Here is a 27,532-nt window from a genome sequence, read left to right as displayed (position 1 = left end):
AATATAAATGTCACTGAAAACAATCTCTAATTACAACAAAATAATGACCAAGTGGCAACTTGAGTCTATACAGAAATGTTAAAAGTAATTATCAACTTCATATGAACAGGGAAGATATGCAGGATAAGCAATAAACTGCAAAAAATGAAGAATGAAGTCTAAGAGACCTCCAACTACCCAGCCTCAAAAACAGCCACAGCAGTCAAAACTGCATGGTACTTTGGAAAACATACAAAAACCTTCAACAAAGAGCCAAAAAATATTGAATGGGAAAGAATTTCTCGATTCAACAAATGGTGATTACAAATTTGATCTCCATCTGCAGAAGAATCACACAGGACGCATACCTCATCCCACGAACAACAACAAACTCAAGATTGATAAAACAAACAAACAAACAAACAAAAACAATCTACACATAGTGGGTGGGAGAAAACATTAAAGAACCAGAAGAATATTGTATGTTTCACTGGTGTTATACTGTACGCTGGATGGTTCATTTCTTCATTGTGACCCTTCTGTGAGGAGATGTCCACTTGTCTACGATGGGCTTTGAGTCTCCACTCCAACCTCCCTCACTCTCATTAATGTTGGTTTTGGTCTAAATATCCCTGATACCTGATCCTGTCGACAATTCATGATCACACAGGCTGGTGTGCTTCTTCCATGTGGGCTTTGCTGCTTCCGAGATAGATGGGCACTTGTTTATCTTTAAGCCTTTAAAACTCCAGATGCTCTATCTTTCAACAGCCGGTCATCCTCTGCTTTATTCATCACACTGTTTTTGCACTTATTTTGTCTTCAGCGATCATGTCAGGAAGTTGAGCACCATAGAATGCCATGTTTTTATAACAAAGTACTATTTCGTTGAGAGGATACTTCAGTAGAGAACCAATATCTATCTGCTACCTTAATAATATAAATATATGTCCATAGATCTATGTCCATATCATTATATATAATTATATATATATATATGCACCTGTATTTATAACTCTATAAATGTCCTTTCCCTCCCAGTTCATTCCTCTAGTTCTTTGATGCTTTGCATGCACACACACATTATCCTGACCCCAGTTCTACGTTACAAATCTGGCTAGACCACAGTATGTACCAGCTAGACACAGAGATCTATACTAGTGATCTCTAAGAGCTCTCGACAAATGGAATTCAGGACAGATAAACCCCTCAGGTACTATAATGGGAGTAACTCTACCATGATGGTGGTGGAAGGGCTGGGGGAGAAATGAGAAACATATCGCAAAGATGGAGGTACAACACCCCCCACCCAGGATGATGAACAAGAAAAACATGGATTAAAGAAAGCTGTGAGGAGACTTCCGGGAAGATGGGGACGGAGTAACACATACCAGAGGGACTCTGCAGAATCCAGCCCAGGAGAGTTGCTCAGAGGGAAATTCAATGCCACTGGATCACAGGAGGCGCATCATAAAGATAAGTGGGCTCAGATCCACCGGGTTTTGAGGGGTTGGGGGCTTTTAGCTTACCTCAGTGGAAGCCGGCTGGGGCTCGACCCTAGCCTTGCCTCTGTGTCTGCCCAAGCCAGGACCATTTGGAGCCTGCAGCAGGGCTTGGCCTCGGTGCAGCCACAGTTTTCCCCTGCCTACCTCAGGGCAGGGACAGGGCCCTTGAGGCTCCACCAGCAGGGATTGGTTTTCAGCTGCATTGTTGCTTCTGTTTGCTTCTCTGCTCTATATTCCCTCGCAGCCTTGGAGGGTTGCGCAGTGGCTTTTTCGGGGCACAGCCACAGCTTGCTGCGCTGCGTGGGCTGAGCAGGGACTGAACCCAAACCCCCACAGCTCCATAGGCAGGGATTAAGCTTCAGCTACACTGCGGCATTGGTTGAGATCTCTGCTCTCTTTCCCCCCGCTTCTCTGGGGGCTTCTCAGCAGCTTTCTTGCAACTCTTCTTGGGGCTCAGCTACGGACTGCCACTGGGGCTTGGGGCAGGGAGTAGGCCCTTGCAGGTCCACAGGCAGGGAGTGGGACTCAGCTGCATAGTTGCTTTTCCTTCCATCGCTTCCCAGCACCCCTGCACAGTCCCATCTCACTGTTTAATTTTTTATCCCCCGCTTGTTCCTGAATTGCTCTCTCACACTCCATTGAAAACTTACGGGACACTCCCATTGCCCTAGGACATTTGCACCTGGGCCAAACCCAGCTAGGTGAGCTCCACCCTGCACAGATAGCCCAAGGCTAGGGAAAGGCCTGCTTGCTCTCCAGATGATAATCCTCTGACTCCTCACCAGGGAGTTACTGACTGTGTACCTGGGGACATAAGGCAGCTCAGACAACACTTATCAATATTCAAACCAATAGCAGGAACTTCAGCCCAGCCTCTGCAACACTGGGGCAGGCAGCCTACCTGCCATCTGGGGCACTCCCCTGATAGGGAAGTCACAGTAAGATAAAGTGCTAGGTTAATCCCTTAGCAAAATCAGCTGTAGGCAGTTCGAAGAAGCATTCCTATAAGTCTTCCAGAGAGAGACTAGAAAATGGCACCTGGTCCCTCAAAAACAATTCAATGTAAACAGCCATCAGCCCCAACTACCTCAACGAAAAAACAGGAGAAACAAAAGACAAAGGCAGAAGATGTGCTGAACATAGCAACATACATAGAAGAAGCAGACATTGAGAAGCCATACAAAGAAACTCTCAGAATGCTGCTTGGAGTCATGCAGGATATGAAGGAAACAATAGAGAAAAAGGATGAAACAATAGAGGAGATAAAAGCCATACACCAAAGGGAAATACAGGAGCTTAGGGAGGAAATAATGAAAAACAATAGCAAAATCATGTTCCTTGAGAATCGACTGGAGGAATCAGATAACCGCATCAGTGTCGTGGAGGACAGCCAAGCAGACTTTAATAAACGTGAACAAAAATCTAATAAGAGCATCAGAGAAGCCGAAGAAAACCTAAGAGCTATGTCGGATGCTATGAAGCAGAACAACATTAGAATTATTGGCCTACCGGAGGAAGACACAACAAAGAAGTCATCTGCAACAGTAGTGAGAGAATTCTTGGAGGAAAACTTCACCAGCCTAATGAATGAAAACCAAGCAACCATCCAGGAGGCTGAACGAACACCAGCACGATGGGACCCCAAGAAGAAATCACCAAGGCACATAATAGTTCAACTATCCAACTTTGAGGAAAAGGAGAAAATCATGAGAGCAGCTAGGGCAAAAAAAGCAATCACATATAAAGGTCACCACATAAGGATATGTTCAGACCTATCAGCAGAAACTATGAAAAAAAGGAGAGAGTGGAGTAACATATTCCAAAAGTTGAAGGAAAACAATGCAAATCCAAGAATACTCTACCCAGCCAAATTATCGATCAAGATCGATGGAGAAGTAAAAGTCTTCCCAGACAAGGAGAAACTCAAAAAATACATTACAACAAACCCAGCCGTACAAAAGATCCTCGACGACTCAGAATGAGCAGAAGAACAACACTCACCAAGCACAAATAAGAGACCAACGCATAGAACAATCTCACCCAGAGCACAACAAAGAGAAAACAGGCCCCAAGATAGCAATGGCTTAAGGATGGAAAAAAGTCAACTAAACACACACAAAGCACATACTAATGATAAAGGAAAGTAGGAAAACTCCCAACACAAAAGGTACAAAATGGCATCACAGAATTCGCACATGGAGATAATAACCCTGAATATCAATGGCCTGAACTCAGGCATTAAAAGACTGAGACTAGCAGAATGGCATAGAAAACACAACCCATCAATTTGCTGCCTACAGGAGACACATCTCAAGGCTACAGACAAAAATAGGCTGAGAATCAAAGGCAGGAGAAGGACCTACCAAGCAAACAGCAATACAAGAAAAGCAGGGGTTGCAATCCTTATCTCGGATAAAATTGACCTCAAAGTGCAAACCATAAAAAGAGATAAGGAGGGACACTATATAATGATCAAGGGAATCATACACAATGGAACCACTAAGCATTGTAAACATATATTCCCCGAATGAGAGACCAGAGACCAGCTCAATACGTCAACCAAACACTCCAAAAGATTAAGAAATCACAGACTCAACAATTATAGTGGGCGATTTCAACACACCACTCACTGAGAAAGATAGATCACAGGGAAAGAAACTCAACAAGGAGACTAGGGAACTAATCTCCACAATTAGACAATTTGAACTAATAGATATTTACAGATCTTTTCATCCAAATAAAAAAAATTTCACATTCTTTTCAAGTCCCCATGGCACATATTCGAAGATAGACCACATGCTGGGGCATAAGGCAAATCTACATAAATTTAAGCACATTGAAATAATACAGACCTCTCTCTCTGACCACTGTGCCATAAGACTGGAAATCAACAAAAAGAAGACAAAGAAAATAAGAGCAAATAATTGGAGAATGAATAACTCTCTATTGCAAAAGGAGTGCATACTGGTGCAGATCAGCGATGAAATCAGGAAATTTCTAGAAACCAACGAAAATGAGCACATGACGTACCAAAACTTATGGGACACAGCAAAGGCAGTCATCAGAGGAAGGTTCATAGCAATACAAGCACACCTAAGAAAGGAAGAGAGAATCATGATGGAGACACTGACACAAAATTTACAAAAACTAGAGTAGAGTCAGCAGGACAACTCTACTAATAGCAAAAGAAAAGAAATTATAAAAATCAGGGCTGACATTCAGGAGAGGGAAAATAAAAAAACTATGGAAAAATTAATATCGCTAAAAGTTGGTTCTTTGAAAGGATAAACAGGATCGATAGACCATTGTCAAACCTAACCAAAGAAAGGAGGGAACAAATCTCAATAGCAAGAATAAGGGATGAAAGAGGGGTCATTACAACAGACCCTAATGAAATCAAAAGGATAGTTACACAGTACTATGAAGGATTGTACTCCAATAAATTCAACAATTTGGAAGACATGGACAAATTCCTGGAAAAACAATCCCTCCCTAGACTATCCTAGGCGGACATCAAGAATCTCAACAGACCCATAGCAATAGAAGAAATAGAACAGGTTATCAAGGGGTTACCAACAAAAAAAATCCCCTGGACCAGATGGCTACACTGGAGAATTCTACCAAGCATTCAGGGAAGAACTAATACCAATCCTACACAAACTTTTCCAGAACATAGAAAAAGATGGCAAACTCCCAAACTCCTTCTATGAAGCTAGTATAACTCTGATACCCAAACAGGGCAAGGATCCCACAAGAATCGAGAACTACAGACCAATATCCCTAATGAACATTGATGCAAAACTGCTTAACAAAATACTAGCCAACAGAATACAAAAGTATATAAAACAAATAATTCAACATGACCAAGTGGGATTCATACCAGAGATGCAGGGCTGGTCCAACATACGAAAGACTATTAAGTATTATTCGTCACATTGACATGAAAAAGTATAAGAATCACATGATTATATCAATAGACGCAGAAAGAGCATTCGACAACATACAACACCAATTCCTGTTTAAGACACTAGCGAAGATAGGAATGGAAGGAAAGTTCCTCAAGACAATAGAAGCTATATATGAAAAACCAACAGCCAAAGTGGTAGTCAATGGAGAAATGACTAACACAATCCCACTGAAAAAGGGGACCAGACAAGGATGCCCCTTGTCCCCACTCCTATTTAATATCGTGCTGGAGGTTTTAGCTAACAGCATAAGGCAAAGAAGTGACATCAAAGGTATTCGTCTGGGGAAGGAAGAGGTGACACTATCGTTATTTGCAGATGATATGATTCTATATGTGGAAAATCCCAAAAGTTCCACAAGGGGAAGACTGGAAGCAATAGAGGAGTTTGTCAGAGTGGCAGGATACAAGATCAACAAACAGAAGTCCATCGGATTGTTATACACATCAGATAAGACCACAGAAGAAGAGATCAAAAAGGTGGTACCCTTCACAATAGCCAAACACAAACTGAAATATCTAGGGGTACACTTGACTGAAAAAACAAAAGATCTATATAGGGAAAACTATAGAACACTATTACAAGAAACCAAGAGCGACCTGAACAAATGGAAGAATATTCCATGCTCTTGTATTGGGAGACTTAATATAGTTAAGATGTCAGTTCTGCCAAAAGCACCATATAAGTTTAATGCCATCCTGATACAATTACCATCATCTTCCTTCAAAGAAATGGAAAAACTGATTACCAACTTCATATGGAGAGGGAAGAAGCCCTGAATTAGCAGAGAACTCCTCAAGAAGAAGGACACCGTGGGAGAGCTTTCTTTACCTGACTTTGGCACATCCTATGCAGCCACAGTTCTCAAAACTGCATGGTATTGGTACAATGACAGATACTCAGACCAATAGAAAAGAACTGAAAACCCAGAAATAAAAGCATCAACATACACACAGCTGATCTTTGATAAGGGCCCCAAATATATCAAATGGGAAGCTGATGCCCTGTTTAACAAGTGGTGCTGGAAAAAATGGATATCCACATGCAGAAAAATGAAGCAAGACCCTTATCTCACTCCATGCACAAGAATAAACTCAAGGTGGATCACAGACCTTGAAGTTAAACCCCAAACTATTATGGCCATCAATGAGGGAATTGGGACCAACTTGAGAACTTTGGTGCAGGGAATACACAGGCTATCAGAAATAGGGAAGGGCAAAAATACAGAGGAGGCACAAATTGACAAATGGGATATACTGAAGATAAAACACTTGTATACATCTAAAGAATTCACCAAGAGAGTAATAAGAGAGTCCACAGACTGGGAAAACATCTTTAGCAATGACACATCAGACAAAGGTCTTATTACTAAAATCTACAATACTCTGCTAGCTTCCAAAAAAAAAACAAAACAATAGCCCACTTGAAAGGTGGGCAAAGGACTTGAACAGAAATTTTACAGGGACAGAAATCCGAATGGCCAACAAACATATGAAAAAATGTTCCCGATCTTTAGCCATAAGAGAAATGCAAATTAATACAACAATGAGGTACCACCTGACACCCTCAAAGGTAACCCAATTCAAAAATCAGAAAGCAACAACTGTTGGAGGGGCTGTGAGGAGACAGGAACTCTCATCCACTGCTGGTGGGCCTGTAAGTATGAACAGCCACTATGGAAATCAATCTGGCGATACCTAAAACAGATGGAAATAGAGCTACCATATGACCCAGCAATTCCCCTACTGGGCATATACCCAGAAGAGGCAAGGAACAAACCAAGACCAGACATCTGTGCTCCAATGTTCATTGCGGCACAGTTTACAATTGCAAGGAGTTGGAAGCAACCCAAATTTCCATGAACTGACGATTGAATTAAAAAACTGTGGTATATACATACAATGGAGTACTACGCATCACTAAAAAGCAGTGATGAATGTAAGAGACATATAGCGGCATGGGAAGAACTGGAGAAAATCATGCTAAGCGAAGTAAGTCAGGCACAAAAGGACAAGTACAACATGAGCCCGCTGAGGTAAGTATTAAATTTTTTTTTTAATGCAAAAGTGGCATAGGGGAAAAAGCTACTGTATACAAACATTTCTGGGGTGAAGAATGTGTAGTATGGCAGAGACCAGATCAAAACCAGGGATGCACATGGTAGACAACAGTGGAGGAGGTGGGGAAAGGAAAATAAAAGGATGAATATAAGGAAGAAAAGGGAAGTGGGGGCATGGGGCGCTAATCCACCCAAGGGGAGGGTATTGTTTGTATCTCCACAGGGAAAGTGGGACCAGACTTCAACCCAGTGCCGCAAGGTGTGAATGCAATATCCTGGCGTGGAGTAGGGAACCAGTGGAGAGGTCTGGGAGGCTGGCCCCAGCACCAAAAATTAAGTGGATTCCTGCCCCTCCCCCGAAAAGAATTTGTTTCAAAGGATGACATTGATTCTGCAGCTCCGGGAGATGGACATATTTGATCAGAGCACATGGGAGCAGATGAAGGGGCAGAAGGAGAGAGTGGAACACAGCCTGGCCCACCAGGTCGTGAAGATGATGTTCCTGAGTAGAGCAGCCAGTCCACAGAGAGAACAACATGGCTCGCCCTACTATGAGACATGATGCCTCTCAGTTACTAAGGGCGATACAGGGGACAGCACCAGAGCCACAGTGTAGAAATTGCACCTAACATGATCCCACCACACCGAGGCAAAGCACTGGGGGAGTGCAGTGGAACAGCAAGGGAATGGAGTGGCAAGGTCTCCAGGGAATTCTGAAAGTGGACTTTGGGGCCAGGGCGTGGTGCCCCAACAGACTGGACTGGAAAACGCTCCTAAGGGCCAGCAAACGATACTTGAACGAACTACAAGCCTTTCTTTTGTGAAGTGTTTTGTTTTGTTCCTTGTCAGTGGTTTGTTTTTGTTGTTTTATTGTCTGGCTGTATACTGTTGCTTTGTTTTCCTCTGTCTTGTTTTCGTGCATGTTAGTGTCTCCACAGGTCTGTCTGAATAGGACAGGCTGGATGAACTATCTGGAGGAAAAACAATAGGACAGACAGTTCCGGGGGGACAGACAGTTCCAGGTGGGGGAGGGGGAGGAGGGTAAGGAAGTCGTGTGAATAAACACAGGGACAAGGGAACAAAATGGGAACCAAAATGGTAGTGAGGGGGGGGAGTGGCAGGCCTGATGGGGAACGATCAAGGGTAAGGTTGCGTAGAGAAGAGGTATAGCTGTAGCCCAGGTGGGGACGAAGCATGGTGGTGGGGAGGAGCAAAGTCAAGGGAGATTGAGGAAGGAGCTGGGAGTCAAGGGGCATTTATGGAGTTCTAGACAAAGACATGAACATGCAAACATACATATGAGGATGGGGAAATAGATCTAATTGTCTACATTTACAGGTTTAATATTAAGGTGGCAGAAGGACCTTGGGCCTCTACTCAAACACTCCCTCAATGTATGAATACTTTCGTTTATTAAATTGGTACTCTATGATGCTCACTCTCCTGACACAACTGCTGAAGCCAAAGTGGGCGAACAAGTAAATGTGGTGAAGAAAGCTGATGGTGCCCGGCTATCAAAAGAGATAGTGCCTGGGGTCTTAAAGGCTTGAAGATAAACAAGCGGCCATCTAGCTCAGAAGCAACAAAGCCCACATGGAAGAAGCACACCAGCCAGTGCGATCACGAGGTGCCAAAGGGACCAGGTATAAGGCATCATAAAAAGAAAAAATCTTACCATAGTGAATGAAGGGAAAAGTGCAGAGTGGAGACCCAAAGCCCTTATGTCGGCCACTGGAGATCCCCTCACAGAGGGGTCTAGGGGAGATGGGTCAGTCAGTGTGCGATGTAGCACCAATGAAGAATACAGAATGAAAAATACAGCATTCCCCCAGTTCTTAAATGCTTCCTCCCCCCAACTACCATGATCCCAATTCTACCTTGCAAGTCTGGATAGAGCAGAGGTTGTACACGGGTGCATATAGGAGCTGGAGGCACATGGAATCCAGGGTGGATGATACCTTAAGGACCAAGGTTGTGAGGGGTGATACTGGGAGAGTAGAGGGTGAGTGGGTTGGAAAGGGGGAACCGATTACAAGGATCTACATGTGACCTCCTCCCTGGGGGACGGGCAACAGAAAAGGAGGTGAAGGGAGACGCCGGATACGGCAAGATATCACAAAATAATAATCTATAAATTATCAGGGGCTCCTGAGGGAGGCGGGAGCAGGGAGGGAGGAGAGCAAATGCTTTGAGAATGATTGGGGTGGGGAATGTATGGATGTGCTTTATACAATTGATGTATGTATATGTATGGATTGTGATAAGAGTTGTATGAGTCCCTAATAAAATGTAAAAAAAGAAAAGAAAAAAAAAAGAAAGAAAGAAAAGAAAATATTAGGGCAAAGAATGTACAGATGTGCTTTATACAATTGATGTATGGACTATAATAAGAGTTGTATGAGCCCCTAATAAAACGTTTAAAACAACAAAAAAAAGAAAGCTGTGGATAGCGTAAGATATGAAAATAATAACAATCACTGATCAAGAGTTCTGAGAGTGGGAGGATGGGGCAGGGAGGAATAAAATGAGGAGCTGATACCAAGAGTTCAAATAGAAAGAAAAATGTTTTGAAAGGATGATGGAGACATATGTACAAATATGCTTGACATAATTTATGTATGGATTGTTATAAGAGATGTAAGAGTCCCAGTAAAATTATTTTTTAAAAACCTGAACATAAATCCAGAGCTATAAAAATCATCAATAGGTACAAACTTAGGGGCCTAATCTGAGGGCATACACATATTATAACACATATTAGAGTAAATACACACAATAGAAGACAAAATAAATGGCCAGTCTTACTTAGAATAATAAAAATTTTTGAATTGAAACATTCAATAAGAGAACTAGAGAATTCTGCAATACCACAATAAAAATTAATAATTCAATTATAAGTGTAGCAATACCCAGAGACATTACCAGTATCCATTGATAAACAACCTTAGGTGAGGAATTTCAGATAGTTTGGGATAAGATCCTGTATAAAATGCAAGGTTAGGTGTGAATAACTTTATTAATGATGACTGGATAATACATGTCTTCCTGTGTCAAAGGTAACTGTTTTAGTGTTGCAAGTACTCTTTCCACACTACAATGACTCTGGAGTAGATGTAGGAGTGTAGTTGTAAATGAAAATATCCTTCTTCACAAACGGGCGCATAAGCAAATGTGGCGAAGAAAGCTGATGGTGCCTGGCTAGCAAAAGAGATAGTGTCTGCGGTCTTAAAGGCTTGAAGATGAACAAGCGGCCATCTAGCTCAGAAGCAACAAAGCCCACATGGAAGAAGCACACCAGCCTGTGCGATCACGAGGTGTCGAAGGGATCAGGTATAAGGCATCATAAAAAAAAATCACCACAGTGAATGAAGGGGGAAGTACAGAGTGGAGACCCAAAGCCCATTTGTCGGCCAATGGAGATCCCCTCACAGAGGGGTCTAGAGGAGGAGATCAGTCAGTCAGGGTGCAATGTAGTACCGATGAAGAATACAGCTTTCCTTCAGTTCCTAAATGCTTCCTCTCCCTCCCCCCACCCACTACCATGATCCAAATTCTACCTTGCAAGTCTGGATAGAGCAGAGGTTGTACACTGGTGCAGACAGGAGCTGGAGGCATAGGGAATCCAGGGTGGATCGTACCTTCAGGGTCAGGGGAGTAAGGGGTGATACTGGGAGGGTAGAAGGTGAGTGGGTTGGAAAGGGGGAACCAATTACAAGGATCTACATGTGACCTCCTTCCTGGGGGATGGACAACAGAAAAGTGGGTGAAGGGAGACTCTGGATAGGGCAAGATATGACAAATTAATAATTTTTAAATTAACAAGGGCTCATGAGGGAGAGGGGACCAGGGAGGGAGGGGATAAAGGACTTGATGAAAAGGACTTAAGTGGAGAGCAAATGCTTTGAAAATTATTAGGGCAAAGAATGTACAGATGTGCTTTATACAATTGATGTATATGTATGGATTGTGATAAGAGTTGTATGAGTCCCTAATAAAATGTTAAAAAAAGAAGAAAAAAAGAAAATCTCTTCCTTCTTAGTGACTCACAAAATCCATTCCTATTGACAGCACACATTGAATGGGAGCCACTTTTGGCTGAATTCACTGAGATTGCTAGTATCACCTGGCCTTCAAACTTTTAAATATCTAATAATTTTCCGTAATCTATTGCAGAAGAGAAAAAGTGTATCTGACAATTTAAGTATTCTTGGTTTTGCTCTGAGTGTCTTAGAAAGATGTAAGTCCCTGAGAGTAGAGGGTCACTGCCTCTATTTTTAAAGTCATCCTCAATCTTTTCATGTCTACTTCCTCAACCATCTTCTTCATTACTTTCTGTGTCCTGAAAGAACAGGAGCTTGGTCTTGGAGAATGGAAAAACCATGGACGGGAATGTGTTCTCTGAGGGACAAGCCAACGTCCTCATCCCAGATTCACTCCTTTTAAACTTTATTACAAAGTTACCACTCGGATGCAAATCTCCACATAGTCCAGTGCATATAGTCTCATGATCTATTTATTCAAATTTATGTCTTACACACTCTGATTAATATACCTGGGATAATAGGCCTCACTGCCAATATGTCAGTTTCTTCCTCTTCTTGGGGGCAACTCTCAGAGGTAAAACGCTCAGGGATTGAAATGTGAGGTTTTTGTGACTACTTTATCTGTGCACCTGGTTCATTGTCTCCAGGAGCAGCATTTTCAAATAGAGGCCCTCCTTCTGCTGATAAAAAGCACCCCAATCCCAACAATATAGTTCTTGGAGAAGATCCTCAGTGCTATAATCTCCAAGTGCCCCCACTTTGCAATTTGTATGAACACAGAATCATCATGGAGTCTGTAGTCTGTACTAAGCTGGGTTTTTCAGGCAGCTATTTTAATAAGTAATTTTATTGAGAGCAAGTGTGTGTAAGTGGGGATGAGTGGCAGGCATTTGACATGTGTGATGGTTTTCATGCATGGCATATACAGTGTTTGCAAATGTCAACTGTTATGTGCAACTGGTTGAGTCTGAAGGAGACTTGAGGGAGCATAAGACATCTTTGAGATTCTACTGTGCAAACTCTGGATTCACTTTTAGTAGCTCTTCCATGACCTGTATCAGCCATGTTCCAGCCTGCAGTGGGTTTCATTAGTACTGTTGATATCCCATGGTATACAAATTCCATGAAAGCTGGTTTACCATCTCCAGAGAAATTACCAAGAACACACCGCGTATCAGTGAAAGGACAGTCTAAAAGTCAATCACACGTCCATATATAATGGTGGGGAAGACACACGGAGAGAAGTCAAAGTGTGTACAGGTACAAACATCCTATGCAGGGAGGGAGCAGTGTTGCAGGGCTCTGTAAGGGCATGAAATGAATGAAAGATTCTGGCTCATGAGCATCTGGAGAGGGAATTTCTAGTCAGGGTTTCTATTGTGAATCAGGGGTTCTTCATCTCAGTTTCCCGCTAGGAATTTGTGGGGTTTTTTTATGATTCAGTGCCTAGACTTAATATCTGTGAATTCACAGTTGTATTGTAAGAAAACATTCTGATAGAGAGAAAAACAGCTAACAAAAATGAGCTTGTTCCATAGGGAGTAGAAATTTTCCAGGGGTGATCAGCATGTATTTTGAGAAGGTCAGTGTGTTAGTCCTGGTGGACTGGAAAAACAAATTCATAGACACTCCTACATGTATAGGAAAAAGCTTTACATAAAAAGCACTGGTACAGTGAGGAAACATACCAGTCCAGTCCAGATCAAGCCTGTAAGCCCAATATTAGCCCATATGTCTGATACCATTCTGTAAATTCCTCTTCAGACTCATGCAACACATGGTACAACGCTGAGTGCAAGAAGATCACAGGCTAGTGCGTAGAAAGTCTTGTGGATCCAGTGGCATTAGAAGCATCTTAGTGCTGGAGTGGATCTCCACGTGGCTCCTCCAGCTCCAAGGTTCTGGCTGCCATTAGCATAACTCCATGTGGCTTGTCAACAGCAATGCCTCACAGGGAGAGTGTATCTAGCCTTAAGTGAGCTATTTATCTCCTTCACACCTCCAAATGAGGTCATTAAGGTGCGACCTGATTGACAGGCTAGACTCCACCCCTCGCAAGTTGACAAGAGATCATGTAACTGCCAGTCAAGATATCTTTCAGGCAGACTCAGTGGATTGCCTGGGTAGTGTTAACTGTTAAGGACTCAACTAATGGCTGTAAAGTTGGTGGTTTGAAACTTGGTGTCATTGATTCAAGTACAATATAGTGTAAAAAGTTGCTTTTCACCCAATCTAAAATTCTGTTGACATTGATCAGTTCCAACTCATAGTAATCCTAGAGGGCAGACTAGAACTGCTCCTATAAGATTTCCAAGCCTGTATTTCCTTATGAGATTATTCTACCACAAATTCTCCCACAGAGCAGTTGGTAGGTCTGAATGTTTGAATTTTAATTTAACAGCTAAGCAAGTCACCACTGTCCTAGTAGGGTTGGTAGTTCTAACCTATTTATCAGTGATTTTTTAAAAATGTTATATTCTGTCGAACAATCATCATAGTTTAGAAAACTGTATATCATGATGCCTTGCTGTTTTTCTTCCAGACTCTTTCCCTAGTTCAGGGGTCAGCAAATTTATTTTTTTGAAAAAGACCTCTGAAAACCATGATTTGTGATTCTATTGGTCATATAATCTTGGAGACAATTATTCAACCTTACTGATTGTGAAAACAGCAGCAGGCAGTAGAGAAGGACATAGCTGTGTGCTAATAGAATGTTCTTCACAAAGACAGGCACTGGGCCATGAGCCTGTTACCCAAAGCCCTACACTGAGGTTCTGTGTATGTAACAGACGATGGTCAGTTTCTTTTCTAAAAACACTTATTGGAATTTCAAGCACATATGATACAATTCAATCGTATCAAGACGAGGCATACACATCAGACTTCTCTGCAGTAGGAGCAGCTAGCCTGCCACTACTCCTCATCCCCTAAAAATTTTCGCCAGCGCAGAATTCTTCTCTACCCCTCCCCTGGTCAGGAGCGCCTCCCAGCTGATGAGGTGACTCTTGTCTGTGGCTCAGAAACAGCACAGACACTGACAGAGGGGCGCTTTAGCAGCTTGGCAGCCCCACATTCCCTCCTCACTGATTCCTAGTCACAGCTTCCCAACCAGCACAATCTTAAGGGACATTGACACAGCAGCCAAGCTCATTGGGACCAGGACTGGAACAGTTGGAGTGGTATCTCTGGAGCCGGCATTGGGACTGGGTTTGGGAGCCTCATCCTGGGTTATGTCAGGAACCCTTCTCTGAAGCAGCCACTCTTCTACGCGGTCCTGAACTTTGCCTTCTCGAAGGCCCTCAGGCTTTTCTGCCTGATGGTGCCCTTCCTCGTGCCTTTTGACATGTGAAGGAGCTGTCACCAACCCCCACATTTCTCTGTCCCACATCTGTCTACCCAATATGTTCCTTTCCCTGTACCTCCCCGGGCAGCCTGGGGAAAATAACTGGCTCATGGTTTGACAGAGAGAAGACAATCAACTACTGTATTAATAAAGATGTTTCTTTTTTTAAAAAGTGGGGGGCATACAATCATTATCAATATCGATTAAAAGTTTCTTCTTTGCTGTTCATATCATTTTTATTTTGGCAAAATGTACGCAGCAAAACATTCTCCAATTCAACCACTATTATATGTACAATTGAGTGTCTTTGATTATACTCTTCATGTTTACAACCATTATTGATATCCTTTTCAAAATTATCCCGCCACCACTAATATAAACTGAACATCCCCTAAGCAACAACCCTATCTGCTTCACCCATGGCAACTACTGGTTAATCTTTCTTTTTAAAAAATAGATGTATATAATATTCACATATCATACACTCTCATAGCTAAATATTTTAAGTGTTTTAAAATATATATATGCATATATATCATAATGAATTTTTATATTGCCTCCCCCTCCCACAGTCATTGTTTGCTCCCAAAATGTCCTCACCCTTCCTACTCCTCTGCTCCCCAAGGGCCCAACAGACCATTGTATCAGTTATTGTCTCTATGGATCTGCACTGTCTGTGCTTTACAAATTTGGAAACCCAAAAACAACAACAACAAATAAATAAATAAAACAGCAAGAAGAAAATAATAATATTAAGATAAAAATTAAAATAAAGAGTTTTAAAGAAAGGAAAGACTACCATCAATATTTTAAAGTTCAGCAAACAAAAAATTCGTCATGGAACAAGTGAGAAATACTTTACCTTAGGACAAATTCTGGTTGGATCAAGAGGTGGGTCAACTGACCAATTATCATGTTATGCCATGGTCCAATTCACCATGATGAAGGTAACAATCATCTCTGATAGTAAAGCTTTTCAAAGGGATCTGACAGAGGTTTGCTATGCCTAGATATCCTTCAGCTAGATTTTTTTGAGTTCTCACTGTTCACCTACACTTCAAGAAATTGGATGTTCATAATTTGAGCTCTGAATCTTTTTCCTTCATCATATTTGAATTTAATTGTCACTATTTTTGGATCACACATGCTGGTGTGCTTCTTCATTTTGGACTTACTTGAAACCTCACTTAGATGGCTGCTTGTTTGAAGACAATTCTTTAAGACCCCAGATAATTGATAGCCTGGCACCATCTGCTTTTTTCACCACACTTTGCTGTAATACCCTTATCTTCATTGATTTTCCAATGAAGGTAAGTATTGAGCAGAGCCATGTAAAGATCCTGTACACAGAATATGATCAACTAGAGGATAGATCTAGCTACACCATGTCATAAACCATGGGTACCTCTACCGAGTGCCTGGAAAGTGAACATGTGAAACCCTACAACTGTATTGGTCTGGGAGGATGAGAAAAACAAATTCATAGACATAAATGTATATAAGATAGAAATTTATATCAAAGAGCAATTGTGCATTAAGAAAGCATACCAGCCCAGTCCAGTTCAACTCCCTAAGTCTGTTATTAGCCCACATATCCGATGCTAGACTATAAATTTCTCTTCATACTCACGCAACATATGCAATGATGCAGAATGCAGGAAGAGCACATGCCAGTGGGTGGAAAGTCTTGTGGATCCAGTGGAGGTGGAAACATCTCAACCCTGTCAGGGGTCTCCACGTGGCTCTTTCAGCTCCAGGGCTCTAGTGTAGCTCCATGTGTCTTGTTCTCAGGAATGTCTCACAGGGCGTGAACCTGTGTCCTGCCTCCGGCGAGCTATTTATCTCCTCAGCGCCTCCAAATGATGTCATCAAAATGCACCCGGATTGACAGACTAAACTCCACCCCTTCACTCTTAACTCTCAAATTGACAACAGATTATGCAACTACCACAACAACCATGGAGGCAGATGAAGAGGAAGGCAGGAAAAGAGAAGTAGGAACCTTTTCTATTTGTTTCCTACCTTACTTATTTTTATCTTTATGTTATTATTTTTCTTTATGTTTCATTTTATCTTTGTTTTTAATTGTTTTTGTTACTGTCTCCCTGTTTGGAAGTAAAGAAGAAGTGGATACATAGAGACAATAACTGAGGCAATGGTTTATAAGGAAGGGGGAGGGGAATTGGGGAGCAATCAGTGGATCTGTGAGACAGGAGGGAGCATTAAGCTTATTTTGATGATGGGCTTACAATTCTTTTTTAGAAGCGTTTTAAGTATGGAAATATAAATGTTATATCAGGAACATTACTAACGAAAGAAAAGAAGGAAAGCGAGCAAAGCTTGATCTATGGTTAGCATGTGTGAAGGGGAAGAGTTTTTGCTTAGGGGGCAGTGAATTAACGTTAATGACGGTAGAACAATATGAAGGGGGATAGTAATGGTTGTAAAGCATGAAAAGAATACTCAATGGCACTGAATTACACATGTAGAAGTTGTTGAACTGGTGAAAGTTTTGTTGTATACATTTTTGCAAGTATGTGAAATATATTACAAGAATAATGATTATGGAGAGGGAGAAATTGTTCTATATTGACTGTGGTAAAGATTATACAACTCTTCTTGATATGGTTGAAGTATTGAATTATATGATAAGTGGAAAAGTGCCAATAAAGTGTTTTGCTTTGTTTTTAAGAAAAGTGGACACTCAAAAATGTTCAACATTTTACCTTCCACTTTAACTCAACAGCCTGCATATCTCATGGGCTCTGTCCTAAGGGTAGAACTGGGCTGCCCAGAGAGAAAGTGGAACATTCCTAGGACAATAGTATCCCCAGGAATTCCCTTCATTATGGCTCACACCTCAGGCCAACTGCCTGCATTTCTACAAATCTACACATGGTTTTCAGGAAGGACTTGTTTGTCCACAGTCAGTGCAAATGATGAAGGGTAGAGATTGACCTTGCATAACAGCGGTCTGGAAAATCCCCTCTAGAGGCCATTACTGCTCCTACTCAGAGCCATCCTCTTTCTGCTTCCATAAGCACAGCACATGTGAATCACCTACAGTAAAATGTGGTAACAGAGCTCCAAGTCACACATGAAAGTCAGGCTTCTTAGGCCTTCATCCTTACCATATTGATCATAGATGTCTGTGGAGGTGACACCCTTCTGGATTCTTCTTGGTGACATGAATGTCCTACCCTGTAAGCACCTTCATGTCAAAAGCAGTGCTTTTCATCTTAGAATGGTTTTAAATTATATTTCCCCCTTATTTCTAGGTGTGATCGTGCAGGTAGACCTGCTACAGACCAGTCATGAGTTGGGAAAGCTATGTGCTATGTCTCAAAGTGCTATGTCTAGCTTCCAGGTCTGAAGATATCAAGTTTCTAGATCTAAAAGGCTCTGGGAAACACAACCTGTATTAGATGGCACAGAAGCCTTGTGATGAGTCTTAGCAACAACTAAATTTTCACATATTGATGCATTGCAACCACTATAGCTCAACCAGCTGCATGTGTTTTAATATGAAACCTGAGGACACTGACATGTAAAATGTAGGAAACATACCAGGAGACACAATGAAGGCTTAATGGTCAAACATCTCAAGCATCACAACACTAATTGGGCAGCAGAGGGAGCTCAGGGTACATGGGAGATAGTCTTTTCCACTGGAGCAGGTGCAAGGGATGCCAAGTGTTTGTTTGCTCTTGCGTTTGGAGTTTCCCAATTCACCCATGTAGAGAACCACTTTAAGGACACTTCAGCAACTAGGTCGCATGCCTCTTATTTTCCTAGAGGGCAGATCCTAAAAATTAAAAGCCCATGTTCTTCCTGAGAAGACAGGGGAGAAAGAAATCACACCGGTGACAAGTTGAAATCAATCTCAGAAGGACCGGTAGTCTCACTATGTCGTTAAATTCTGACCTCCATGTGCTTCAGTCAACACAATCAGTTTCTGTCCATCCTAATTCTTTTTTCCAAATTACTGTAGGCTGAAACTGTATGTGTGTGAATCCCAGCCCAAGTATCTCCTGTGAAGAGAAAACCAAACCTGATTTTACCATTTCTGAAATAATTGACAGTTGTATTTTTGAAACATGGAGAAACTGACATTTTGAGATTCTTTTTTTTTTTTTGGCTCTTTTCAGTTTATTGCATGAAGGAGTTACACTAGTCCAAGTTAAAAGTGGACCCCAAATGGTTACATCATACAAGCTGTGAGGTTTTAAACTTGTGACAAGGGACAGAGGGAATTTTTCTACTCATTGCAAGGAAATCCTCACTTAAGCTTCCGTGAGCCACAAGCACTTAAAACCCATGAACCTTCAGCTGGTCGTCCTTAGCCAGTCCAATCTCTACAAGGAACTGGCATATGTTCTTGCGCTGGTCACCCTGGAGCTGAATCACTTCTCCATATTCTGGATGCTCAATCACAGTACCATTGCAGGCAAATTTCTTCTTAAAGGCCTTCACTAGCTTCTTTTTGTCGTAGTCATCAGCGATCCCTTGGACAGTGGTCAGGGTCTTCCTGCCGTTGCGCTGTTGAATTCTTATATGGATATAATACTCTGTCCCCGCAGGCAGCAGGTCATCACCCTTACTTGCATCAGCAAAGGGGTCGAAAGAGTGGAGGTTCTGGATAGCGGACATACGATAGGATTCCTTTTCCTCGGTGGAAACGGCCTGCGGAAGGCGGCGGCTGGAGAAGGCGGGCAGGGGGGATGGAGCATCGGGAAACGAGGGGGCTCAAGGGGGAGGCTGCTGAGTCCTCGGCGGCGGCTCAGTGACTGGGGCCGACATTTTGAGATTCTTAATAAAGCATCAAAGTATCTCAAAGTCATTACAAATCATATAATGGGGCTGGCCCCAATCCCAACTATGTGGACTCTCCCCTTTCCCTTCCCCCCGACCCCCACCCACAGAAGGCACTTCAGAGGACAGCACTGAATCTGAAGCTTGGGGAAAGGAGCATGTCTGATTAGAGCACACAGGAGAAACAAAGAGGGTAGGAGAGTGAGAAGAACACATTCTGACCTACTAATCCCCCAGGACAATATTGCTGCTCCCAGCAGACAATGCACAGAGAGGATTATAGGGCCGGTCCCAACACAAGACATGATGTCCCTAACTGAACCGTATCACTATGGGGACAACACTGGAGACTCAGTGTGGGACTTGTGTCTGATCTGACCCCATCACATTGGGGAAAAAATAAGGGCATGCAACAGCAAGGGAAGCAAAGCAATAAAAACCCTGGGGAATACAAAAATTAGACTTTGGGAACAGAGTGTGGCATACCACCCCTTCAGATTCGACTGGAAAACATTCCTGAAAGTCTAAAAATAGACCTGGAATGATTCATAGCCTTTTCTTGTTTTGTCATTGGCTAACTTTTTGTTGTTATTGCTGTTTGTTTGGTTGGTTTTGTCTTCCTTTGTTGTTTTCTTTGGATTTGCCTTGTTTTTGTGCTTATTAATGTCTCTGCTTATCCATCTAGATATAAGACGGGATAAACAATCAAGAGAAGGAAAAAATAGGACCAGTGGTTCCTGAGGTGGGGAGGGGGACATGGGAGAAGGAGAGATGGGAGAAAAGAAGGGAGGGGGGTCAAACAACCCAAGGACAAGTTAAGAACAAATGAACTAAAATCGATGAAGAAAAGGCATAGGATGCCTAGTGGGGATTAATCAAAGGCAAAATAAGAGTGAGGAATTACTGAAACCCAAATGAAGGCCAAACATGGTAGTGGGGCAAGAGGAAAGTAAAAAGAAATAGAGAAACAAACTAGGAGGCAAAGGGTATTTATAGAGGTCTAAATATAGGCATGTACCTATGTAAATATATTTTTATATAATGGTAGGGAAATAGATGTGTGCACTTATATTTATATGTTAGGTAGTAAGGTTGAAGATGCAAGGTGGGCCTCAACTCAATACTCCCCAAATGCAAGAATACTTTGTTCTAAAGCCCAGCATTCTGTGATGCTCACTTTCCCAACACGATGGTGGGAGACAAATTCGGTGTAGAAGCAAATGTGGTGAAGAAAGCTGATGGTGCATGGCTATCAAAAGATATATTGTCTGGGGTCTTAAAGGCTTGAAGATAAACAGACATCTAGCTGAGAAGCAAAAAAGCCCACATGGAAGAAGCAGACCAGCCTGTGTGATCATGAGGTGTACATGTGATCATGTATCAGGCATCAAAGACCCAGAACAAGAAAAAAAATCATATCTTTGTGAATGAAGAAGAGTGTGCAGTGGAGACCCAAAGCCCATCTATAGACAATTGGACATCCCCTTACAGAAAGGTCAAAAGAAAGAGAAGAGCCAGTCAGGGTGCACTACAGCACCGATGAAACAAACACCTTTCCTCTAGTTCTTTAATGCTTCTCCCCCCACTATCATGACCTCCATTCTAGCATACTAATCTGAGTAGACAGAACATGTACACTGCTACCGATAAGATCTCGCAACACAGGGAATCCAGGACCCCTCAGGGCCAATAATGAGAATAGGGATACCAAGAAGGTAATGGGAAAGTGGGAGTAGAAAGGGAAAATCAATCACAAGGATTGACATATAACTCCCTCCCAGTGGGACAAACAGAAAGTGGGTGAAGTGAGACAGCGGACAATGAAAAATATTAAAATAATCATTTATAATTTATCAAGGTTCATGAAAGAGGGAGAGTGGGAGAGGGAGGGGAAAATGAGGAGCTGATATCAAGAGCTCAAGTACAAAGCAAACACTTTGAAAATGATGATGGCAGCATATGTACAAATATGCTTGACAATGGATGAATGCATGGATTGTGATAAGAGCCATAAGAGCCCCCAATAAAAGAGAAAGCATTGATATTATAAAGCGTAATACCTAGATTTGGAGAGCACAATCAACTCCCTGAGCATGGGAGACTTCCTCGAGTTTTTGGAAGATGCCCTGGAAACGTCCCAATGTGTTATCAAAATTCACAAACAGCCTTGGTTTCTCTGGGAGATGTAGAGACCTTCTACAGAACTTCTAGGTTTAACTCAGTACCTTAAAATTCTTGGTGTGCAAAAGCCTTGTGAGGAGACAGCAAGTTTGATTCAAGACAGGACAAACCTGCAGAGAATGAGCGAGAATCAGGAGCCACTGTCATATCCAGCTCTAGGGGACAATTAAGGGCGGTCCAGAAGGGACTTGGGAGGGTTTTCCTTTTAGCATGTGAATTTTCTTTTCCAAAAGATAATCTAAAACAGAATGAGACAAGGGAAGCTTGTTTCAGATTAAATACATATTTCTACGGGGAATATTTAACTGCATCAAGAAAAGTATATAATAAACACCACATTTGGTGGGGTGCACATTTCAAGGCAGTGTCTGTAACTGTAGGTTGACATTTCCATTAAGTTAATCCTTTCTCATAACAACCGTATAGAATAGGACTGCCCTTGTAGGCTTCTGTGTCTGTAAACCTTCATGGGTGTGGAGAGCATTCTTTCCCCTGCAGAGCCATTGGCGATTTAGAATGACTGACCTTGTGTTTAGCAGCACACTGCATAATGAACCCCACACGCAGGGCATTCCAAGATATATAGAACATCCTTATCTACTCTTGGAGTGACTCTCTCAGAAGTCATTCAACATAACTTATGACTATGTAGGCAGAAGGTATACAAATAGACCCCTCCCCTGCTGAGGAAAACCATCCAAGTCCCAACTCTGAAGCTCTTAGACAGGTGCTCCACCTCTGGAATTCCAAGGTACCCCCATTCAAGACTGAACAAATCAAGTCACAATGGAATCTCTATTGAGCTCAATTTTCCTTTTTGGAATTTCAAAAGGTGCTTTGATGGAGAAAAATTGTGTATGAGGGGGCATGAGTGAGAGGCAGTAAATTGTTATGATTTTCATGATCAGGATGTCTGTGTGTTTGCAGGTGTCCTGTGTGAGGTGGAGCTACGGCTTCTGAGGGAGACTTGAGGCAGCCTGAGGCTTCTCTGAGACTCTGTCCTGCAGTCTCTGCATTCATTGACTGTTTTATAATATACACTGGTCTGCCTAGCCACGGAGAAGGGGCGGCAGTGGGTTTCATGCATTAATAGTGTTGGTAGGACTCTCCAAAGGGCCAATTCACCATCTCCAAAGACAATGGTAAGGACATCCTATAACTTCAAATGGTCGAACAGAACTTCAAGGACACAGCTTTGTATTTCTGTGCAAAAGATGCACAGTATGGTAGTTACATAATCTGGTGTAAATTTGGGACTTGAGAGGATAAACAGGGAAGGGTTGTGGTCTGTCAATTGGGTCATAGCCAATGAAGCCTCTGTGTGGGCATGGCCTTCTCCTGAGAATTCTGGGAAATCCCATATTCCATCTTGGAGGTGGAAGACACTCTCTCTAATCCCTGGGAGACACCCTACTGACAAGGGAGACTCCCTGTGAGACATCCCTGAGTAGAAGCCACATGGACCTACCCCATGCAGCCCGGGGTGCTGGAGAAGCCATGTAGAGACCCGTGTCCACTGAAAAGCTTACAATGCCAAAGGATCCAAAGACTTTCTGCCCACTGGCCTGAAATCATCTTGCATTCAGGATCATTTTATGTATTACAAGGGTCTGAAGAGGACTTTATACATTGGTATCGGACATATGGGCTAATACTGGACTTATGGGCTTGGACCTGACTGGAGTAAGATGCTTTCTTAATGCACAATTGCCCTTTATATAAAAATATCTCTTATACACAATATGCATGTGTCTATGGATTTGTTTCTCTAGTCTACCCAGGCCAACACACACACAGTGAGGGTAAGTCAGAGTTAACGCAGACAAGAATGTACCCTAGTGGAAGAGATTAGGCTGCAGGGACCCCTCAGGATCTGCAGAGCACAGGACTCAGACCCAGGTGTAGGTCCAAATGAAGCTTCACTACTGGCTTCCTGTTGTGTCTGGGGATTCTTCTCCTTCTCAGTATCCCTCAGGGAATCGGTGCATCTCCTCACGTCTTTCTAAAACACTCACCCAATCTCCCTGCGATGATAGGATGGTTTTGAACTTAGCTTCTGTTTCGTTTTCCCCTTGAATCGCCCCAAATTTCCCATATAATTGGTAATTACTACATCTAGAATGATTCTGTTCAAATCATCGGCTTCATCAAAAAGTTTATCCCGTGCTTTGAATACCCCTCCTGTATTCCCTCCTTCCTCGGGACAACAGTCCCTGCTGTGCAAAGGATCTCACTTTATTATCTTTGTATGTGTATGTGTATGTGTGTGTATATATATATATATATATATATATATATATATATATATATATTTCCAGACAACATACTACATGAACTTATCACCAGTAGCCCAATCCTCCATCAAGTCACCTCTCTCCATTCATCCAATCACAGACTTTCTTCTCTGAGTTCATTCATTTTATTAATTCACAGCTCCTGTCTGTCCTTGTCCACCACAGACTAATTTGAGAGTCAGTTTTTTTTCTCCAAAGGATGTTGAACTTAGCAGTTGTGCATATTGACACAAGATTGGGAAAAGGGAGACAAGACACATTTTATGCTTAGTCTCAACATGCCTCCACACACCTCACCTCGCTTCGTGCCCTATATCCCCTTGCGCATGGGCTATGCACGTCCTATTCTGTACAGGGCACCAACAGGTTCCCTTCAAGTTCTGTGGGTGGCTATGCCTCCACATATTATTGTGATCAGAATATCCTTCTCTAGCGACATGCCCAGGGACTGATTATCTGTCAATTTGCACTGTGACTGCTGCAGTTATAATCACGTATTTCTGAGTCAGACACACACAGGGGGAAAGGCTATGGGAACCCAGACACATACACCCATACAGGTATAGGGCGGGGCTCAGGGGTCACTCAAGCCCACAGATAACAGGGACCCTCGGGGGAGAAATGTAGAGGAGCCTAAGAAGGATTAGTTAAATTAGGTACCTATTTCCTCTACCTGCAGAGAAAATGTCTCTGCCACACACCTCCACATTCTTGTAGCTCAGTGTGTGTATATTCTTGTATGCACTTTGTCTGTGTTTTTGTGTGTGCTAGTACACACGAACTACTCTTTGCCTTAAGATGTTATACTATGTGACAGAACTTGTAGTCTGTTGTGCATTGATTTTATTATTATAATGCTAGTATATTTTAGTGTCTCTTTGGGTTATTTTTCTTTAGTAAATGCATGTGTATTTATTAACCTGAGGGTACTGTATGAAGATTTGTTAGTTCTAGTATATGTGCTAATTTGTTCATAGTAGGCATGTGTATGTTAATATGACTGTTAAAATACAAATGTCATTATGTGAGTTTCCTTCTTGCCTGTGTTCACTCCAACCCATGTGAGCTCTTCATCAAACTTTATGAGCTCACATCTCCTTGAATAAAATAATTTATTGAGTGTTAAGAAATTACTAAACTTGGGGGAATCCATTATAGGCCCATAGTAATATGCACAGCAGAGTATGCTAATCAGTGAAACTTCTTTTTGAAGTGGACAATAAGAAATAGAAGGACATGAACAGGAAATCCTAGAGGTGAACTAGTCAATGCAGAGACATCCTTAACTAAGAAACAGGCCCAGAGGGATGTTTATTTTCTCCTCTCTGCAGCTCTGGTGTTTATGATGGCAATGATAAAGCCTTTGTAAAAGAAATGCATGCTACACTCAAAGAATGCCTAGTTGTAGGTACATGGGTGATGCCAAGAGCCAAGGTGAATGCAGAAGTTTTAAGGTAAATGAGATGGATCAAGGAAAGGGATGACTTATCTTCCATCTTCTTTGCCCAGAGAATGGGGTTCAAGTTCTCTAAATAATGTTAACTGAGGAAAAACAACACAAACTATTGGAGAGGGCTTACTCCTATTCCTTTCAAACAGCTAAAAGAACTCAAGGTTGCTTGTGCCCAATATGGTCCACCTGCCCTTTTTACTCATTCTTTATTAGATACACTTTCCATTGCGGTACTTCCCCCTGCATAATGGAAACAATTGGCTTTTGGAAATGCAAATACTGCCTGCCAGGGAGCGCTGAGACCTTTTAGAAAAAAAGGGCAACCTGTCCAATTGTATCAGAATATGCTTGGACATTGGACCTTTCTTTACTCGGGGACTTGCAATAGCAGCTGCTTTGTAAGGAAAAAACAGTAAAGGAGGGTTAATGATATTATGGAATTTATGGGAGCCCTGCAGGTTGGGCTCCCTTCCCCCTCTGCTATTCCAGCCAATACACATAAGATCACTTTAGATTTAAAAGATTGTTTTTATACCATGCCCTTGGATCCAAATGATTGTAAAAGATTTGCCTTTAGTGTTCCTTCCACCAACTTCAAAGAGCCTATGAAGAGATATCATTGGCTTGTTTTGCCTGAAGGCATGGCCCCAACCCGCTATTATTATGGGGAGGGGGGCATGTTTGGGTTTTTACCCAGGATGCTGATGGAGCATGGGGGCTGCCTGAATGGTTGGTGCAGTTTGCAAAACATGTAGAAGGTAATTTGCCTCAGAGTGCTTCTAGGGGCATGGCACAGAGAGAAGTACTAGGCTTAAGTTTCTGATCCACCACTCTTACATCCTGCTGTCTGGGAAGGTCCGGAAATCAAGATGTGGGTTAATGACTCACGCCCTCCCTGTACAAAGTGAAGGAAATGTTATTTCACCCACTCCGCAGTCTTTTTCCTCATGTAGACTAGAGATTCAAAAGAATAATAAAACCGTATTGTGGAGATTGTGTCTCACGGACAAGCCCATCGGTATAACATCACAAAAGAGAGATATATCATTGATTGGTCTGACAACCAGGAAAATACTCAAAAAATACTGCCAAATGGGAAAGGGGGCTGTCTGCAGGACTTTGTTGGTCAGACTCAGGTTTTCCACAAACTCAGTGGTGGAAAATAGGGGCTGCTTTGGGGGACATGAAGCTTATGGGCCCTTCCTCCAGACCACAGGGAAATGTTACTGCCTGTGTACCATCGCCTTATGTACTTTTGCCAGGGAATATTACTATAGATCATGATGATTCTAAGTTTAACAGGTCTTGTAATAACTGCAATTTGTCTAATTGTATTACCTGGTCCCCTGAAGGTATTGTCATCACCATTTTGTATTAAACTTCTTTTGCTATGCTGCCAGTGAATATTACTGGGCCTTGGTGTTCAGAAAGAGGGTTACAGGTATTACAAGAGATTGAAAAAGCATTAACCAGATTTAAGTGTTTTGTAGGCTCGCCTACAACAAGTATTTTAGCTATATTAAGTTTAGTTGCTACTGCTACTACTGCTGCGATTGTACTTTCACAAATCATAGAAACTGCCCACTGTGGAAATGAATTATCCAAAAATGTGACTGTGTTGGGTACTCAAGAAGCTATAGACAGGAAGTTTGAACAAAAAGTAAATGCTCTTTATGACACGGTCATATATTTAGGAGACGAGGTGCAGGGGCTTAAGGCCAGGTCTACTCTACAGTGCCATGCTGTACATACATGGATCTGTGTTACACCTAAATAGTATAGTAACAGTCAGTACAGCTGGATTAAAGTGTAGAATCATCTTCAATGTACTTGGCACAATGCTAAGGAGTCTTTAGATTTATTACAACTCCATCAAGAAATATTAGCCATAAAATATG

General features: G+C 42.1%; 1 pseudogene; it reads right to left on the bottom strand.

Annotated features, from left to right (window-relative positions):
• Positions 1-19,029: 19,029 nt before the first annotated feature.
• On the bottom strand, positions 19,030-19,559 carry LOC142443356 (eukaryotic translation initiation factor 1 pseudogene; annotated as a pseudogene).
• Positions 19,560-27,532: the final 7,973 nt, after the last annotated feature.

The sequence above is a fragment of the Tenrec ecaudatus genome, chromosome 3, assembly GCF_050624435.1.
Source record: "Tenrec ecaudatus isolate mTenEca1 chromosome 3, mTenEca1.hap1, whole genome shotgun sequence".
Classification (NCBI taxonomy): Eukaryota; Metazoa; Chordata; class Mammalia; order Afrosoricida; family Tenrecidae; genus Tenrec; species Tenrec ecaudatus.
Note: the sequence above shows the minus strand (reverse complement) of the source record. Positions and strands in the feature narration are given on the sequence as shown.